Below are 20,396 nucleotides of genomic sequence, written 5' to 3'. Positions count from 1 at the left end.
TTTATAGAAAACCCGTCTAATTGTCGTTGTTCTAAACGATATCATGGATGTAGAATACAGCGGGAGTGGCCATCAAATTTGCAATGACGTTCTCTACGTTCGCTAATCTAAACTCCGTTGCTCAGCGATGGTGTGCATCGTAATGTCCAAATAGTAATGTCCGCCTCTTCGAATAATCCAGATCAAGGAGAAAAATTAAGCTATCTGCCACAGGCGATTTTTAAAACTTCCATAAAACTTAAAAATGGACACCCTGTATATATATATATATATATATATATATATATATATATATATACATAGTCATAGTAATACGAAGCCAACAGAATATAACGCCAAGGTAAGCATAAGCTGCATTAGTTGTTTATAAATTGAAATGCACAAACGAGAAATGAGGTGAAATACAGGTGGGAAAAAAAAAAAACTGGTCCATAGGTAGGACACGAAACTACGTCATTGTATTACACGCGGTTATCTTACCGCCTTTTTCACGGCATAATGGCGCATGCACCCTGCCCGAGCGGATAAGTCGCGAAACGTTTTGGAAGGGCCCGACCGCGGAGGCAAATCCCCCGAAAAAAAAGAACGCGCAGACGCGCACAGACGCGCACTGTAACCAAGGGGGTTTAAAACAAAAACCAACCTCCTTGACTGCAACACACCCGCACCGCGTACGGCATCGCAACTCCACCTGAAGTTCTACGCCGTTGCGGCACCGAAAACGTGCGTAGCGTACGACTACAGTCGAAACCGGATATATCGAATCTGAAGGGGATCACAAAGTTCGATATATAGGTATTTCGATATATAAAATTAAAGTTGTGTACAAAAATTATCAATGGGATTTTACTGCTGTTCGTTATACACAATAACTCGTTATAACTGGGTTCGCTATATCCAGGTTCGACTTTATATAGTTACTGTAGGAAGGAAGGAAGGAAAGAGTGGAGAAGGAAAGGCAGGGAGGTTAACCAGTTCAGCACAACCTGTTTGCTACCCTACACATGGGAGCGGGATGAGGGGGAATGAAAGATGGGGAGTAGAGAGAGAGAGAGAGAGCGCGCGCACAGCGCAGCACACACAGCGTGTGTCACAGTCCGTCACTCTTGCGTGGTACGTGACATCACTGTCACAGCCGCTTGTCCAAGCCTGTTTCTTTTAAAAACCGAAGTAGTCCCTTCGTCGCCTTCAGCTGCGATGTCTTCTGTCGACGACATGAGAGAATCACTTCAACTGACATTGGTCTGTTGTCAAGGTGCGCTAGAACGGACGCCAGGGACTGTCTCGGAACATTATATTCAGGACAGTCGCATAGAATGTGTTCTAGCGTCTCCTCGCCAAGACAGGCATTGCAAAGAGCGTTGTCGGCCATTTCAACAAGAAATGAATAATATTTAGTGAATGTCACCCCTAGCCATAAGCGATGAAGCATAGTGGCCTCTCTTCGGCGGAGTCCAGTTGGCATACAGAGATGCATCAAAGAGGGCAGCAGGTGGTATTTGCGATTGCTCCGATTGGTCTGACCGCTTGGTGTGCATCATAGAGAGAGCGTTATCGCCTGTGCAAGCACTCAAAGTCTGCTGGCTGCGTCGGACTGTGAGAGTGGTATGGCCTCTTCCTGTGTGTCGTCAAGAGCTGCCCGAGCGGCATTATCGGCGTCTTCGTTCCCTATGACACCGCTGTGACTTGGAAGCCACTGAAATGCCACTTGGTGTCCTTTCTCATGTGATGTATGTAGTAGGTGTCTAATATTGAATACGAGCTGTTCGTATGGCCCGCGACGCAGAGCTGATAGCACAGATGGTAGGGCTGCCTTCGAGTCACTGAAGATTGACCATTGTCGAGGTGGTTCCCGATTGACGAAACAAAGTGCAGCGCGAAAAGCAGCTAGTTCCGCAGATGTCGATGTCGTTGGGTGGTCAGTCCTGAAGCTGATGGTAATATCTCTTGCTGGGACAACCACAGCACCGGACGAACACTGGAGGTTTGTGGAACCATCAGTATAAATATGTACACTGTCCGCATACCTCTCGTGTAGAAGAAGCAGAGAGTTTCATCACAGGGGACGATAGCTCAGATTTTTTCTTGATTCCTGGTACACTGAGGATGTACTGTGGGGCTAATAAGACACCAAGGGGGCATCGATGGTTTAGACGCAGCGGTGAAGCCCGAGGGAAGTTTGTCGTTGTACTTGATGATAGTTTTAGAGAACGATGCTTGGTGCCTGTCTGAAAGTAGTGTTGCAAGGTGGTGATAGGGGGCACGTGCAAAATGTCTGATGTGTGTTCTCAGGGCTTCCACCGTAATGTGAGTTTGCATTGGATGGTCCCCAGCAATCGCAATAGTTGCCGCTGTTGACGTGCATCTGGGCAAACCAAGGCAAACTCTGAGTGCTTGAGCTTGTTCTGCCTGCAGAACACGAATATTTGTCTTGCAAATGTTGTTCAGTACAAGTAGACTATATCTTGAAAAACCGAGAAAGAGAGCTCTGTAGAGTTTCAGCATTGCGTCTACTGACATCCCCCACGTCTTTCCTGTCAAGTATTTAAACAACTGGGAAATTGGTGTCAGGCGCCGTTTCATGTAGGCCACGTGCGGGCGCCAACAGAGGTCTCGGTCAATGATTACGCCAAGAAACTCTAGTTACTGTATGTGCTACCAAAGGTACTTACTCTAAGCATCACGTCCCCGCCCGATGCGTTGTCTTTCTCGTATGGTGCATAGAATTTCAAAATATTTGCTAGTGTTACATTAAGTAACGCGAATAGTCTCGTGTGCATCCACACGTTGCATGCTGTTTATTCGCGCCCACGAATCAAAAGCTTTATTATGACTCACGATGTGCATTCATGGTATTGAAATATATCAAGTATTACGACGCACGTTTGAACAGCGCGGCAATAAAAAAACGGGGAAAAAAGTCAGCCAGGCTTTGCATATGACGAGTTTCATGGTTAGTTCAATTGATTACAACGTGCGTTCTCTTCGTAATGGAGTAGGTATTGATTTGATTATCGACTCAAGAGCCCTCTTCGGATAGGAGCGGATAATTGAATTGCTTGATGCACGCGTGAGAGAGTGAAGCAGGGCGTCCTCTCAGCGCAAGTTTCAGGCGCACAGCTGCGATGCGTCGAGTTGAAGCAGAGCAGACTTGGACCATTAATCCAAGCGGCTATACGTAACCCGGTTATGCAAACTGGATTTACGGAGCTCATATTCGTGCGTGCGCTCTCTAGCGAGGTCAGTGCTCGACGGTCCGGCTATAGGCAGTTCCTTTCCAAGCGTTAACCCACTGCAAGATTACTTGCTCTTTCCAGAGCTCATGAGGCAGTTTCTAAATTGCACCGACAGGGCGGGCAAAACGATGCGCCGGGACCCCCAGCACAGGTGTAAGTACCGTATTATTGCGATAGTAATTGTACAGACACTCGAACCGCGTTTGCGCCGTCATGTATATCGATATGCACTGTCACTATATCCCGGCCGCCAGCAGCCAGCTTCGGGTGGCGAAAGAGAACGCGGGACAGGCGTTCCTGGTATACGTCGCACACAGAGTTCGGTGTACACACTTGACGCGCTATCCTGGGACACGGCCACGTGACCGCAGGATCCATAAAGAACACTTTGCAGCCCGAACGATGTTTCACGGGCCATACAATATTTAGTCATATAACCACGCGTGCAGGGAAAGTGAGTACATCAGCGTGTCTCTCGTCTCGTCGAAGAGTTATCTAGGTCAAAAAATAGCACACTCCTATCCATATCCATACGTCACAGCAGTCACATGCTTCATGGCATTAACCAGGAGAACTGACCATTAAGTGTCCCGGAATCATAGCTAAGCAGATGTACCGGAAAGTTCATTTGACCATCACACGCAACCTCCGATGCTGAGAACATCTTGCGATAAAGTAGTGTTTCTCAAACTTTTCCAGTATACGTGACCCCTTTTAGCAGTATCAAACCTACCGTGACCCCCCACCAATATGGGCCTTTTAAATATTGACGTATTTCTATTACGCAGATGCATTTATATTTTAATTTATGTAAATGACATCACAAACAGCAAAGGGAGATGCAAAATTGCCTGGTAATGTTTTTGACAAGGATCGATTGAATCATGTATTTTATGGGCAAGGGTATATTTACGTTCTCGATACCAGCAAATCAATACGTGGGTCTGTGTGGCTCAAGGCATGTAGCATCTCTGCTACACCATCGGACCTGTTTATCGCCTTTGATTTGATTGCTAGGATAGTCGAGAAATCAGGAAGGAGAACTTTCACGGTGAACTATCTGGCCTGGGGAAAACGAAAAGCATTATGGTCCAGCAGTTAGAGTTGTTGAACTGTTGCTGTCCCTGCAACTCCTCTTTGGCTGTCGTGTTGTTTTCCAAGAATTCATCCTGTATGTGATCAGGAAAATCGTCCACGGTGCATCGGAAAGGTTTGCGGGTAAGTAAGTCTGAGCTGTAAACATTCTCATTTGCATCCATATCATAAAAATAGTGTCTGAACTGTTCTTGGTGGCTTGAAAGATGATCCTTGATGTATTTTTGCAGCTCCTCAGCAAGTGGTTTTTCACCGAAGAACTCATTCAGGTGTTTGAAGAAAGCTACATTTCCCTTGATGACATTGTCCTATTCAGCAACAATAGGGATGGATTACAACAAATGATTGAGGACCTTAACCCAGAAAGTATATTAGTGGGATTGAAGATTAATATGCAGAAGACAAAGATAATGTTCAATACCCTCGCAAGGGAACAAGAATTCAGGATCGCCAGCCAGCCTCTAGAGTCTGTAAAGGAGTACGTTTATCCAGGTTAATTACTCACAGGGGACCCTGATCACGAGAAAGAAATTTACAGAAGAATAAAATTGGGTTGGAGTGCATACGGCAGGCATTGCCAAATCCTGACTCGCAGCTTACCACTGTCATTGAAAAGAAAACTTGTACAATCATTGCATTCTACCGGTGCTAACATATGGGACAGAAACTTGGAAGTTAAGAAAGAATCTCGAGAACAAGTTAAGGACCGCGCAAACGATGCAACGAAAAATGTTAGGCCTAATGTTAAGAGACGGGAAGAGAGCGGTGGGGATCAGAGAGCAAACGGGGATAGCTGATATTCTATTTGACATTAAGAGGGGAAATGGAGCTGGGCAGGCCAATTATAGCGTAGGATGGATAACCGGTGGACCATCAGAGTTACAGAATGGATAGCAAGAGAAGGGAAGCGCAGTCGAGGACGGCAGAAAGAAGGAAGGAAGGAAGGAAAATAAGAGGCGAAAGGCAGAGAGGTTAACCAGGTTAAGTGTCCGGTTGGCTACTCTGCACGGGGGGATGGGTAAGGGCAGAAAAGATTAGAAAACAAGAGAAGATTAAAAAGAAGAAAACAAAAACAAAATTAAACAAAAAAAACACATCTGTCCGCACAATTCTATAGTTTTTCATGAAGTCCTGTTTCTTTCAAAAAGCGTACTAGCGCTTTTAAAGCAGTTCGTTCCGACGTCGGCTGGGACCAGGGACCAAGAATTCTGGCTTCCGTAAGGGGACGGCTGTCTATCTTGTCGAGCGTGGTTCTGAGGACTTTCCTTTGTGCACTAAAACGACGACAATCACACAGAAGGTGTGCTATCGTCTCTTCGCACCCGCAAGTTTCACAATCTGGACTTGTGGCCATTCCCATCAGGTAGGAGTACGCGTTGGTGAATGCTACTCCAAGTCTTAGGCGACAAATCACAGTTACCTCCCGTCGTGGTAAGCCATGTGGAAGGCGGAACTTCAGATTAGGATCCAGGGAACAGAGGTGCTGGTTTTTAAAGTCCATTGAATTCCAGTGGGCTAACGTAAGCTCGCGAGCAAGCGCACGGAGCTTTCTTGCTGCGTCTGTTCTGGACATAGGGATAGCGACGCAATCGGTATACTGGTATGTGAAGATCGAGCGGCTGCGTCCGCTTGCTCGTTTCCAAAGATACCACAGTGACTTGGCAGCCATTGAAAGAAAATGTCATGTCCTTTGTCAACTGCCTGATGGTAAATTTCGCGTGTGTCCGCGACAAGTCGTTCGTGGGGTCCACGGCGTAGTGCAGAGAGCAAACTCTGGAGGGCGGCCTTGGAATCGCAGAAGATAGACCATTTCTGGGGCGGTTCCTTTTCGATAAATTTCATTGCTGCACACAGAGCTGTAAGTTCGACAGCCGTCGTCGATGTCAAGTGCGATGTCCGGAATTTTATTACTGTAGATTTTGCTGGGACAAATACTGCAGCTGCTGAACTGGAGTGCATGACCGACCCATCTGTGTAAACATGTAAGCGGTCACCGTGGACCTCATGTAGTAGCAATAATGCTGCCTGCTTCAATGCTGCTGACGGCATTTGTGCCTTCTTATTCACGCCTGGAATGGTGAGGCATATTCGAGGTGAATGCAGAGACCACAGTGGTAACGAAGGCCATGCTGCAGGGACGTAATTCGATGGTAGCGATGCTCCGTGTATAGTCAGAAGACGGCTAAAACTCGTATGCGGCCTAGTTGTTGGCAGGCAAGCAAGATGGTGAAAGGGCGTCCTTGCGACATGTCGAATGTGCACTCTTAGAGCGTCGACTGCAAAGTATGTTGATACAGGGTGGTCACGTGCTATGGCGATTGTGGCCGCTGTGGATGCACACTTAGGGAGGCCAAGGCACGTCCGTAGAACTTGGGCTTGCATACTCTGGAGTGTTCGAAGGTTCGTTTTAGTGGTGCTTCCCAGTACGGGCAGGCTGTATCTTAGGAAGCCCATAAATAATGCATGGTACAGCTGTAGCATCGATTGCACAGACGCACCCCAAGACTTTCCGCCGACAAATTTGAATACATGTGCTATTGCAGTCAACCTCTTTTTCATATATGAAATATGTGGCGTCCAAGACAAATCACGATCGATGATGACTCCAAATAAATGGTGTTTTGTTTCGTAAGCAATTACTTGTCCATTTATGCGTATAACATATGGAGTCATTGTTTTGCGCGTAAATGTGACTAATCGGCACTTTTCGGAGGATAATTCTAGGCCTTTCATACGCAGATAGGACGACGTTTGTGTGACCGCCTTCTGCAGTCTCGCTCGTATCTGCGGACGAGTTACGCCGGCTGCCCAGATGCAGATACCATCTGCATTGATGGATATATGAACTGTCCTTGGCAATGATCCAACAAGGCCTAGCAGTGCTACGTTGAAGAGCGTCGGGCTTAACACTTCGCCTTGTGGCACAACTTTGCTGGTGACATGGTGGGATGTCATTCCATCTTCTGTAAGCACGAAGAAGGATCTATCCTCCAAATAGCTGTGAATTCAGCGCAGTGCACGGCCATCAATGCCCACATCGATCAAAGCATCGAGGATTGCTTGGTGCGCTACATTATCATATGCGCCTTTCACATCAAGAAACATCGCCACCGTTAAAGTTTCATGCTCTTTTGGTGTTGAATAGATGTTACCAAATCAAGCACGTTATCGACCGATGACCGACCACGCCGGAAGCCCGCCATTGCATTGGGATATACCTCATTGTGTTCCAAATACCGTTCAAGACGCGTCAACACCATCCTTTCCATTAGTTTCCCAACGCAACTGGCAAGAGCGATGGGACGGTACGATGCCAAGTCTAATGGAGTTCTAATGGAGGACGGCAGAAAACTAAGTGGGGTGCACGCTATAAGAAGAACAATTGCTCCGACGGAAGCGCGCAGCGCGTCTCACTAATGTTGGGCCGCCGCTAGGGGCGAAGCTTAAAGACGAAGCTTAAGCGTCCTCCAATTTTTGTTTCTAATTTACGTCAATGACTTGCCTCTTCGTATACACACTATTCACGGACGGCTGTGTAGTCTCCCGCTAAATTAAAATCTTAAAGGACATTACTACCTTTCAAAATGGCATCGACTCTATGTATAGACCTTTTCATCGTGCGAGGAGGAAAGGGCGCGAGACGAGCCTTTCCTCCTCTCTCGCTTGAGCGAGCCGGCGCGGCGCGGCTTGAATGTGCTGCCGTTCGCGCGCTGATCGAGGAACAATTTCGAGGTGTTTTAGTTAGTTCTGAGTGCAATTTACGGGATGTCAGTTCTTACGAGGTCGTCTAACAACCGATGTGTAGTCTTTAGGCGCAGCAGCAGCAACAGTATCTGGAAATTTCTCTTGGATGTGCAAAAATGCGACTCGCATCATCAGCCGCGGTGTGTATATGTGTTGTGAACTATGTTGGATGTATCGGTTTTCACTCGACGAAGAGTTGTTGTAAAACATTTTCATCAACATCATTACCACGGCATCGTTCTCACGCATTCTAGTAGACTTCAAATCACTATATATGTCTACGTTAGCCTCCTGCAAGATGCTGAAGGCTTTGCTCAACACAGCGAGCACTGCGGTTGGCAAACTAACATGATACGCACAAGCTTCGTGCTTTGATCGGCATTGCCTTTTTGCCCTACAAGGCACAATATACAAAGGGGATCGCATAAAGAGAATCCAACAGCTATTTGTAAGGACACCATTTCCTTAAGATGGGTGAATGCGTCGTAGATGACTGAACTTACGAGACTGAAAAAAAAAAAAAAAAAGAAGAAAGAGTTCATATGTCCTCCTTTTGCGGCAACTTCTGAGCAGCGGTCCACTTCTGAGCAGCAGTTGCAGGAATAAGGACGCCTCTTAAATATCTGCCTTTTCTACTGCAGACCGGCGCTGACGACTACGTGGTTCCCGCTGTCATCATCTTGCGCAGCATTCTTCCACGTGTAGCTGCTTTCCTGCCTGCACGTGCTGCCTTACTGCGCCTCCCCTTAGGCTCCACTGCGCCTGCGCCGTCTGGCTTCAAGGGGATATAAAAAGGAACCACTGAGGCATTCGGTCCACTTCTGAGCAGCAGTTGCAGGAATAAGGACGCCTCTTAAATATCTGCCTTTTCTACTGCAGGTTGGTCATTTCTTATTTTTTTTTTCTTTTTTCGTCCTATTTTGCGTATCTACCTGCGGCTGCTGCTCACCAGTGTTTCCTTGAGTTATTGTCTGTACTGTAACATGCCTTCAAATGCTGAACTTGCTAAAAAAATTGAGCAACTTGAATCACTGCTTAATAATAAACTCGATAACCTTATTGATAGCCTTGCTTCTAAGATTGCAAAACAGCTTGATGACCAGGGTCTTGGTAACCTTACGTCGCTGGCTGACAGTGTGCGTTACATGAGTGACCAATACGATAAAGTGCGGACGACTGTCGCTGAACTGGTAGATTCAAACAAAGATTTGAGGGCTCAAAATGAAGCGCTAGCCAGGAGAATTGCAGACATGGAGCAATACAGTCGGCTAAATAACATTGAAATCAAAGGCATCCCCTGTACGCAGGGTGAGGATTGCGCTGTCATCTTGAAAACAATTGCTGAAGTTGTTGAATGCCCCATTTCATCGTCGGATATCGACGCAGTTCACCGTGTCCCCAGCAAGACTGCAGAAAAGAGCATTATCGCTCGTTTTTGCTCGCGTGACAAGAAAAATGAATTCATTCGTAAAGCTCGTAAGGCACGTTTGCGTACGTCTCAGATAGGCCTGACAGGAAGTAAGGATAACGCTGTCTATGTCAATGAGCACCTGACCATTGACAACAAACGGCTATTCAGCAAAGCGCTCGCTCTCAAAAAGGCAATGAAATGGCGTTACCTTTGGACCGAGAATTGCCATATCAGGGCCCGTAAAACTGAGGACAGCAAGGTCTTTCGTATAAGTGCCGAGTCTGATCTCCGCATCTTCACGTAGCTATCCATCTGAACAGTTGTCCTTTGCCGTATCTGCTGCTGATAACATCCCTGTATGACGTTGCTCTCAACGGCAGAAGCAAAATCGTTGCTTGCTGATTCTAACTGCTCATTACTACACATCAATGCGCGCAGTTTATGCAAAAACCAAGATAGCATTACGGCCTTTATTGACGCACTTGGTCATTCCTTTTCATTTTTGTGCATTTCCGAAACTTGGCTTGGCTCTTCTGATGGCAACTTATATGGGTTTCGGTCATTCCAATCCGAATACTGTCACCGCAGTTCTGATCGGCACGGCGGTTCGGCTATTTTCATATCCTCGGAAATCAAGTACGAACGTAGGCTGGACCTTCGTTTAAACGTGTCTAACTGTGAATCAGTGTGGATCGAAACTAACCCGTCACCTTCGAGTAATCGCAAAAGTCTAATCATTGGTTGCATATATCGCTCCCCATCTTCATCTATTCCCGATTTCCTACACAATCTTTCCACTGTTCTTCATAAAATTTCTGCTGAAAACAAGGAGATTTTAATAGTTGGTGATATTAATATTAATTTAATGGATGCTGGTAATAGCTCAGTAACATTATATAGCGATTGTTTTGTTGGTTTTGGGCTTGAGTCTCTAATTACTTCTCCTACTCGATTTTCTGCTTCTGGAACTAATACTCTTCTTGATCACGCCTTAAGCAATATCACACCATCTCCAAGTGCAGGTGTCATTGACATGCCTATCACCGATCATCTTCCCATTTTTGTTACTTTCGCCGCAGAAAAAATGCACCATGACACTAGTTATTTCACTTCCAGTTTTGACCTGGATAACTTTGTTAATACAATAAGTGGTACCAACTGGGCGTCTATTAGCACTCAATGTGATCCTGAAAAGGCGCTCCAAAAATTCTGCTCATTATTTTTGAAAGCCGTATACGCTAGCACTACAACTGTCAAATGTAAGAAAAAATTTAAATTTCCCTGTAATCCTTGGATAACTAAAGGTTTGTTAACCAGCATGCGAAAAAAAGATAATCTTTACAGGAAGACTAAAAAAAAGCCGTTCAATGTAAGCCTAGCACATCGCTATAAACAATACACTACCATGTTGACCAATCTACTGAAAAAATCGAAACGGCTTTATTACGAGAAAGAATTCTGCAAGGCTAGAAATAATCCTAAGAAGCAATGGCAACTTTTTAATGAATTTCTGAATACACCCCAGCGTAGTATAACCATTGATAAAATAAATTATAAAAATGAAACCTGCACCGAATCAACCTGTATAGCCAACTCATTTAGTAATTACTTCTATGAAGTGCACAATAATAACCCGATAGCCTCTTCATATCCGTTAAAGCGTTGCAATCATACCTTCTTTCTTTTTCCTGTCTCAGCCGATGAGGTCTGTTCGGCCATATTAAATCTAAAAAAAACTAGCCCAGGACTAGATAATGTCTCTGCCTACCACTTAAAACTTGTTGCTCCTTGTATTGCTGAAACACTGAGCCACATAATTAATCTAATTTTCAAATGTGGCATCTTTCCCAGTTCGCTTAAGAAGGCCAAATTAATCCCTGTTTATAAAAAAGGTGATAAATCTCAGGTGTCCAATTATCGCCCAATCTCTATTTTGTCCTCCATTAGTAAACTTATCGAGAAATTATTTCTGAAGCGTTTAAACAGCTACCTAACAAAATTTCAACTATTAAAACCTTGCCAATTTGGTTTCCGTCCTGGCAGTTCCACCAGCTTAGCTTTTATAGCATTAACCGATTACATCAGATCTTCTATTGATAGAGGTGAATTCGTTGGCTCAGTGTTTCTAGACTTTACTAAAGCTTTTGACACTGTTAATCATCCCATTTTGTTTAACAAACTAGAATCGTTAGGTATAACAGGTCCAGCTTTAACTTTTCTAAAAAATTACTTACTTGACCGCGAGCAAACAGTCTGTGTAAGGGGTGCTTATTCCGAATCAAAAGTAATTAATCAAGGGGTACCACAGGGCTCAATACTGGGACCCTTGTTGTTTTGCATTTACATTAATGACTTATCTGATTTTCTTAGTATTTCTAATACAATCCTATATGCTGATGATACCACCATTTCCCTGTCAGACAAGTCTTTACCAAGCTTAATCCTTAAACTGAACAATGAACTAGCGAAAGTCGTAGAATGGTGTCAGTTGAATCACTTAATTTTAAACCCGGTTAAAACTCAGTTCATGATATTTAAAACAAAACAGAGGATGTTACCTTGTATACCCCAAGTTACCCTCGACAGTCATCTTATTGCTGCCGCGGACTGTGTGTCATTCCTTGGCATACAACTAGATCCTAACTTGAAATTTACTAATCATATTGCACTTGTTAAACAAAAAACAGCTTACGGCATAAGAGCATTGATTAAATCACGAGCATTTTTTTCAGAAAACGCATTACTATCTCTATACTTTGCATTCATTCATAGTCATATCACCTACGGTATTGCATCCTGGGGAAACACATATAGCTGTCACCTCTTGTCTATTCAACACATACAGAACCAGGCCATTCGTATAATCACCAACAGTTCCTTTTTTTCAGATGCTCTCCCGCTCCTTAAGGCTAACTCTATTCTACCTGTATCTGGCTTGTTTAAGTATCATTTAAGTATTATCTTCTTTAAATTGCTTAACAAACAGCTTGCTTACGAATTTGTAGACTTCAACTTACTTACTAATACCAATTCCACTAGGTTTGCTCATAATAACAACTTTCTCCTACCTAAATGTTGCACCAACTATGGAAAAATGACGTCCTCGTTTTCAGCGATCAAAATATGGAATGACCTACCACATTCTCTTAAACAAACATCATCATTGAATACATTCAAATATGAATTGAAGTGTTTTCTTCTTTGTAAATAGTTTCATGCCCGATAATATGTTGTCCTGTATAATTACGCCTGTTGATTTCCTTGTTTTTTTGTATCTTACCATTGTATTGTATTTTACGCGTTCTTTTGTCTTCTTTCAACGTTGTTAATTTTGCTGCTTTAACCCATGACTTGTATACATTTTTTTTTTTAATTTTAACCGAGGGTCCCGTTGCAGTCTTTGACTTTGGGACCCTCGTCTGTATAGTATCGTTTACATAATCATTGTATTGAATGGTTAATAAACTGAAACTGAGAAACTGAGAATGCGTCGTAGATGACTGAACTTACGAGACTGAAAAAAAAAAAAAAAAAAGAAGAAAGAGTTCATATGTCCTCCTTTTGCGGCAACATAAAACAGAACACGGGATAACGATGCAATAAGACTTCGCATGGTCGTGCCGCATGCTTGGACCACTTGGACCATACGCTATACAGAACAAACAGATCTATAATTAACACAGCATTTAGTACTGCCTCGGACGCTCGCGCAGTCGGCAGCTGGTCGTTCGACCCCTCGAAAAGTGTGATTCACATTGTACGGTATGCGGTTTTTATTAAAACTATATTATTTGTGGGCGGAAACCTTGCCCAACAAGCAAGGCAGTCGCCCAATGTATCTACTGATAACAACTTGAACGCTGCTTGTCAAAGTAAACAGCACGATTTATTCTCCAACAGAACGGTACCCACGCTGTTAGGATCGTCAAATGTTTCGTAAGTACTCGTTGCAGCTAAACCAGAGCTTAGAATTATAGTGCTGAGGATGCTGCAGTAAGGTAACATTCGTGAAACGAATTTTCAGAAATGCCTAACTGATATCCGAGGCTGACTGTAAGCTCAAACAAACGCGCACACCTCGTACTGGGTGCTCCGTCCACGCTAACACCAGAAATTACTCCAGCCGCTTAATTACTTCAGACTTAAATTCCTTCACTACGCCTCACAGGACCATTCCCCACGTAGAAGAGGCCATTTCATGCTAAATAGACCGCGCAAGTGCGAGAAAATCCACCAGAAGCTGCACCAAACAGCATTCAAAACGGGCGTTCGCCCAAGCCAGCATTCCAACTGTCCATGGATGGCGCCACTGCCTACGCAATGGCGGCGCCCATGAAAAAAACGGTCTATAACTGGCGCAAAACTTGGCAAATGGAATGACTCATGAAATTTGCTCAAGTGTACATCTTAATACTTCAGTACATCTTTTCGCGATTTGCAGCTGCTCTGTTAGTCCATGAGTTGGGATAGGAAAATTGCTTGGAAATTATTGGGAGGATCTTTAACGAAACAGATATATGTGTCAAAATCCAGAGCCGTCCACACCGGCGTCTTTCATAGCCGCTGTGCGAGATTGGGGCGGTTAATTTTAGCGACAAGTATTCAATCCATTCAGGCTGAAGAAAAGCTGCCACGGAGTGCTTCCGACGATTATCCTTTAGCACGTTGACTTCGTATACGATTAAAAAAAAGAATTTAAAGAAACGTGGCGGCCTTTCGGGAAGCCTCGGAAAAGCCCGGAATCAATCATCGCTGTGTTTGCCGTGTAGCGAATAGTAGCTTTAAGAATAATAAGTCATTTCCAGCCAACGGGCGGCTACCTTTTATCAAAAACAGCGATAACTCCAGCGGGACCAGCTTTGTAGTGAAGTTCAGAGCGCAGGGGTAGCTTTTAATTCTTTTGTTTTGCTTCGTTGACGTCTTCCCAACGTCCCCGCGGGAAGTTCGAAAAGTATAATAGACAGTTTTAGTTTAACGTGTTTACCGTAATAGCGGGCTTACGGGAATAGCGGGATCGAAATACGCATGCGCAGAACGCTAAACAACCCATACTGTTTACCGTACGCCCGCTATTTCTCAGATTTAACGTTGCCGTGCTTGCGTGCTTTACGTAGTTTACGTGCAACATGGCGGCGATCCCGGCCGCCCGCTTCGAACTAAATTTCGCGTTGTTTTTGTAGAATTCCCTTCAATGGTAGCAAATCACTGTGTAAACGGCTTTCGCTTAGTCTGAGGCCGCTTCGATGACAGAGTATTTTGCATAACCTTTAGGAATTTTCGAGAGCGCTTCTCGCTTCGTACGCGCCTAAGCCTAACGAGAGAAATTTTCTCCGATATGCGAGCGCTACCTATCGGTAAAGTCAGAAGATAGGCGCGACGACGGCATATGGCCTCTGAGATGGGAACATTTGGGAGGCTATGGTAGACAGCTTGTACTGCTTGTCTGTTTCGCTGCAGATCGGCGGACATGGGAAGTAAAAAACTTTGCACTCGGCCGTGCAACGCTTGAAACGGCGAAGCTGGGCGAAAAACCTCCCCAAGGAGGTTTTTCAACCTCCTTGCGTAGCCCAGCATTTTGCGGAAGTGCGCACAAACTTTTCATCTTATTACTCATTATAATGATAATTTCTTTTCGCGCGTCTCGGACTTACGGTCGTCACTGCGCATTGCATAGCGCAGCTTACAACACCGACACCGCGTTCCAATGCCGACACTGCGTTCCACGAGACCCGCTCCGTGAATGCGCCTCTCTCTCTCGTTCTCATAGCGCGCAAAACCTCTTCGCCGCGCAGAGTCAACACCACCTATTTGAAAGACGACGATAGTCTTTCTTGGGAACTTAAACGCTGACAATTTGATCTGTCTGTCTGTCAGTCTGTCTGTCTGTCACCCGATTCAGCCACCCGGCCAAAGTTGGACCACTTGCTTACCGCCCACACTACTTAAACTGGTACGGCTGTTCATACTTGTGAACGTTATCGATCAGAAAGTAAATATTACGCATATCTGAGGCGCAACATCACTAGGTAAGTATTAGGAGGTGTGTTCCTTTAATAGAAAATACATAGATACGTAACTCTAAAGACCCTAGTTTCTTAAGCTGCGCTGAAAATGCCATGCTATGCGCGCCGACGAACGACGTTCCCCGACTGCGCGCCGACGAGCGCCCTCTGCCATGGAGGAAGGAAACCCTCTGCACAAGCTCATGTTTCCCGATGTATTGCCAGATGGCGTCCATGTCTCACGCAGCGCCTCCTCAATTTTATCAATGCCAGCCAGATACGGCCGATTCAACATAAAGGAAGCGCTGTCTGAGGCAGGGCAAAACATAAATGGCCGCTTGATGAAATAATGCGGTAAAATGAAATCTGTTCAAACAAACCTCCATTGCATTTATCATGCCAGGACGGAAATGGTACGAGAACAGCATCACGGGTGGCCGCGGCCGGTAGAAGACTATCGTCTTTCGACGACATTTGCAGCGAAGCACGCAGATACGCGGCAATTTTTTTTATAGTAATCTCGGTGGTGTTGGCAGAGCACGAGCGTACGAACGCGCCAGCTGTGGACGAACACGACGACGCTCGAACGCAATCATATGGCTCGCATAAATGCATGTCCTGCAGGCGTGGCTGTATGGGGCTCTTGCGTTGCCCAGGGGGCGCTGCAAAAATGGTGCTAAAGAACGCCCTCAATCCGAAACTGGGTAGTACCAAGCTCGGTCGTCTGCTTCGGGAAGCACGTTTACAATATGGACCCGCCACTTTCGGTTGTGTTGTACCACGGCTTGCAGCGAATATAGGGCGCCGAAGGTTTTTCCATGGCTGGCATGCTGCGTAAAGGCAAGAAATTATGCAACGCCGAATACGTGTACGCTGTTCAAGAAATAAGCAGCGAAGTTTTAGCGCGGTGTCAATCGCAAGTGAAGCGAGTCACGCACGTGCGAAGTTGAACTTCAGGTAAGGTTTGCACGCTGCTAGATTGAGGCGCACAAACGCGAGGAAATGCTTTCTATAAATGAATTCACAGCAGCGATAAGCAGACGTGTACGGAACTGCTCGAGCGCACGACGGTACGCGCCGCGACGGCAGCGGTCTTTCAGCATGCCGCGGTGTACGAACTGCTCGAGCGCACGATCGTATACGCGCCGCGACGGCAGCGGTCTTTCGACATGCCGCGAAACAGCGGGTCTTGTGCAATCTTTGTTGAGTGCATGCCGCTAGACAAGTAATTACGCCTGCGCTGTAGTAGCGGCCATTTCTCCCTTTAGCAATTGATAAATAACTGATGCAATGCATATAAGCTCTCAGTAACGTACGTACGGGCAAATCGCGCTTTAGCGCGAGCTCGTACGTGCGCTGCTCGCTTGACGTAGCTTTTAATGACAGCGCTCGAACATCGATGTGCTGTAATCAATACTACCTTGCTGTGCTGCCTCAACGTGCTGGCTTGAGGTCAAGGATGAGCACATTCAACTCTCTAACCTGTGCTGCTAGTAGTGGGGTAGCGAATCAGCCCAACCATTTGTGGTCATTTGCACACACCTGGTCACTTCACCACTTCGCACCGGTCGAATTGTTAATTGTCGCTGTGGCCGGGTCTCGAATCGTCAATCACGAGCCATGCCTGCTGCTATGTCGGTCTTCCATTTCGCTTACCCAGCGCGACGAACTGCAGTTATGCAGCGCGCCCGACGCTCCACTTCGTGAGGCCTTGAAGGAAAATGGTAGAATCTGATGTTGGGATTCAGGCCTTCTTGTTCATGGCAGCCCACGACGCAGCAGTAACGACGGTGACGCTTTTTCGAGGCTGAGATAGGTCTCTCCGGATCGGCGTCGCCGATGTCTTCTGCTTCCAGCATTACGGCACACGGAGAGTCCGTTTTCGTATAACTATTGGCTGCGGCCAGCTCGCAGCCTGGTCGCCATGGTCTGTGAGAAGTGACGAGCCTTTTCGCCCTCGAAACAGGGCAGAAAAAAGTGCGAATCGACGCAAAACGCGGGCTAGAAACGTGCTTCGCCACAGCCAGGGCTCAATACTATCCAAGCTGGTACTACCCAGATAACGTTTTTCGCCGCCACCAGGCGCCGCTACTATACCTCAAACTCCAGCGCAAGACGCCCATTAGCCCCGAGAGCGAACAAAAGCGGCGCTGCGAGCGCCACTCATTTGCGCCTGTCGTCTGCTGCAGTTCGGGCTGCCTCCGGGCGCCTTCTGCAACGTTTGCGTTTGTTCGCTGTCGTTCTCTATGCTGGTACAGTTGTGACAGTCCTCTCAAATATATTTTTATGATGCCTTCGTTCGTCAAAATTTATTGAAAGAGCTTATTTGCTAGACAATATATTTCTCACAGCGCCGGCCGTCCAACGAAGGTCAATCCAGAGCGGTGTGGGTTTCTCATGCGCTGTTCTACACTCTGCAGCTGTAGCTCACGTGGATAATAAAACCATACAAGCAAAAACATAGGGTAGAACAATCTAGTTAAGCGACCATACTTGCCGTGGTGCAACAATCATGTAACAAATGCTGGCTATGTAGGACTTCTATACAACATTTACCTTGATTTTAACCCGCTGAATCTTGTTTGCTCACGCCACGCTGTTCATTGGCAAAATATAGAATTTTGGCATGTATTCGCTGAAACGTTCCACAATCGCACGAACACTAAACAACACATCAGTATAGATTCTACCAGCACTGTTTGCTTTTTGAACTGCTTTTCAAAAGTAAGCCGTTTTTAACCAGTTAACTTTAGGCGGCGGTAATTTTAAGTAAAGCTAACTGAGGTATTAAGCTGTTTGCCGCGCACAAAAAGCATCGACCAATATTTATTCTCATTTCAGTGCTATACACGTTCTACTCAGTTCAACAATTTAGCGCTGCTCGTTGCTTGCGGAACCGTTCTGAAGGATCTGCTCGGCGCAACTTTTTGGGCGAAATATGTCTTCATATAGACCCTATGGCTGCACCCAGCAAGAAGCCGAAGCGTCACCCTTTAGTGGTATGGGAAACACAGATAATTATCAGCATTCACCGAAGGTAAAAAATGAATTCATAGGAAGCTTGCATACAGTCTTAACGACTTTATGAGACGAGTATAAGGGGGGGAGGTCTTTTATGGCCTGACCCAGCGAATAGTTCTCGGTTCGTATAATTAAACACCACTGTGATTCGAGACATCGCCATGCAGACGGTAGTTGCGTGACGATGTTGCATGACGAAGCTGCACTCTAGTGCCTCGATTATGTTATAGGCATTCCAATTGGCGTTGTCAAGGAATCCTTCATATTTTCAATTTGATGTTGCAGTGAACGGAAGTGTTTCGCGAACATTGCGCGGCTCGTCATAACGATTGTCGGTTGCTTCCATTGCGGGAGGTGTCTATCATATCGTCTATAAAGACCGCTTCAGGCACTATGAAACATTGCATGGCATATAATGGCTTGGCTCGATCATCTTAACCACAAACATTTCCTTTCAGGTTATTGCTATACATACGTGTTGAAAGCCATGTATAATGCTTTTTTCTGGGTGGCTGTTTCGGTGAAAGGTGAAAGTAGCAGCAAATGTTTTATTAAACATGCGCGCCTAACTCTTGTTTTTACGCATCACTACAATGCCCACATTTGAGTAGAACGCAACAGAGCAATAAGAAGCTTGATGAAAGCTTCGCAGGCAGCATCCTATTCTAACATACTGATTTATATAAAAGTTGACACCAAATACCAATATTGCTGTTCCGTGTAAAACCAAATGTCTGTCATAACTAAGTACTAAGGGAATGTTAAGCTTGGAGCGAAGCATCTTAGAATTAAAATTTTCCCTATAAAATTCGCAGACATTGTTTTTACGCAATATTAATGAGCAGACACGGCGCACCTCTGCCTTGCAAAAGCAACCCCTGTAACTCCATATAGCTTCGATATCTAAGCATCAAATTCTCACGCCTCACGCAGTTTCGGGAAAGAGACTGCACTTTAGGCGTGACAGCAGAAAGCAGCCAAAACATCATTCAGGAAGTACGGCTGGCGTGCCCAATACACCGAGCATGCACAAAACGAAGACGCGCGCATGGCATCCGAGCGAGCCGGAGCGAACGGCGTCCTGGCCGTGAAGTCACTCGGGAGAAGGCGCCACTCCAACTTCGAGGGCGATGGAACATCGAGGGCGATGTACCATCGAGGGCGATGGTACATTTCTATCGCTCGTGTGCGATGGAAATGTACCACGAATGGCGCCGCTGCTTGTACGGCAGGTCAGAAACGCCGCTTTGAAGGTATGCTGGGCTCGGCATGCAACAGTGAACCGCGCACTCCACTTACTCTCCCGCCAAGAGAATGAGCCAAGCCAGAAGTGTTGTCTGCTAGTACTTCATGTAGGAGTTGCTGATGTACTTAGGGGGGACAAAACCTGAAGATGTGGTTGAAGCCATTCGTGAGAAGGCAGCCTCGTACGCACCTCGACTCATCATCTGCTGAGTGCCGGAAATGATAGTGCGAGGAAAGTAAATAGTGGCGTGTGCAATCATGCTGAATGCTGCGCTAAGAAAGCTGTGTGCATCCTTAAAAGCAACATTCCTCGACAACGGTGAGTTGTTTGAAGGAGATGGCCACCTCGCAGGAGATGGCACCCACTACCGCACAGGCTCGGCAAAAGTAGTGGCGGCGCACCTTGCTGAGACAATGGGGCCTTTTTAGGAATCCCGAGAGAACCTCGAAAACGCAAGGAAAGCAAGGGCCAGAGAGTTATGAAGGGGCAGAACAACTGCGCATTCGATTACGAACGACTGCCCGACACAATGAAAGCCAGATGCAACATCCCTGGCCTCATGATAGCTGGGAGGGGGAAAAACGAAACTCCACTGGCGGCCTGACCTACGACGCCGATCCTCGGCGCTCGGAAACAAGCAC

Source organism: Dermacentor silvarum, chromosome 4 (assembly GCF_013339745.2).
Source record: "Dermacentor silvarum isolate Dsil-2018 chromosome 4, BIME_Dsil_1.4, whole genome shotgun sequence".
Lineage (NCBI taxonomy): Eukaryota > Metazoa > Arthropoda > Arachnida > Ixodida > Ixodidae > Dermacentor > Dermacentor silvarum.
This window is presented reverse-complemented; position numbering follows the sequence as displayed.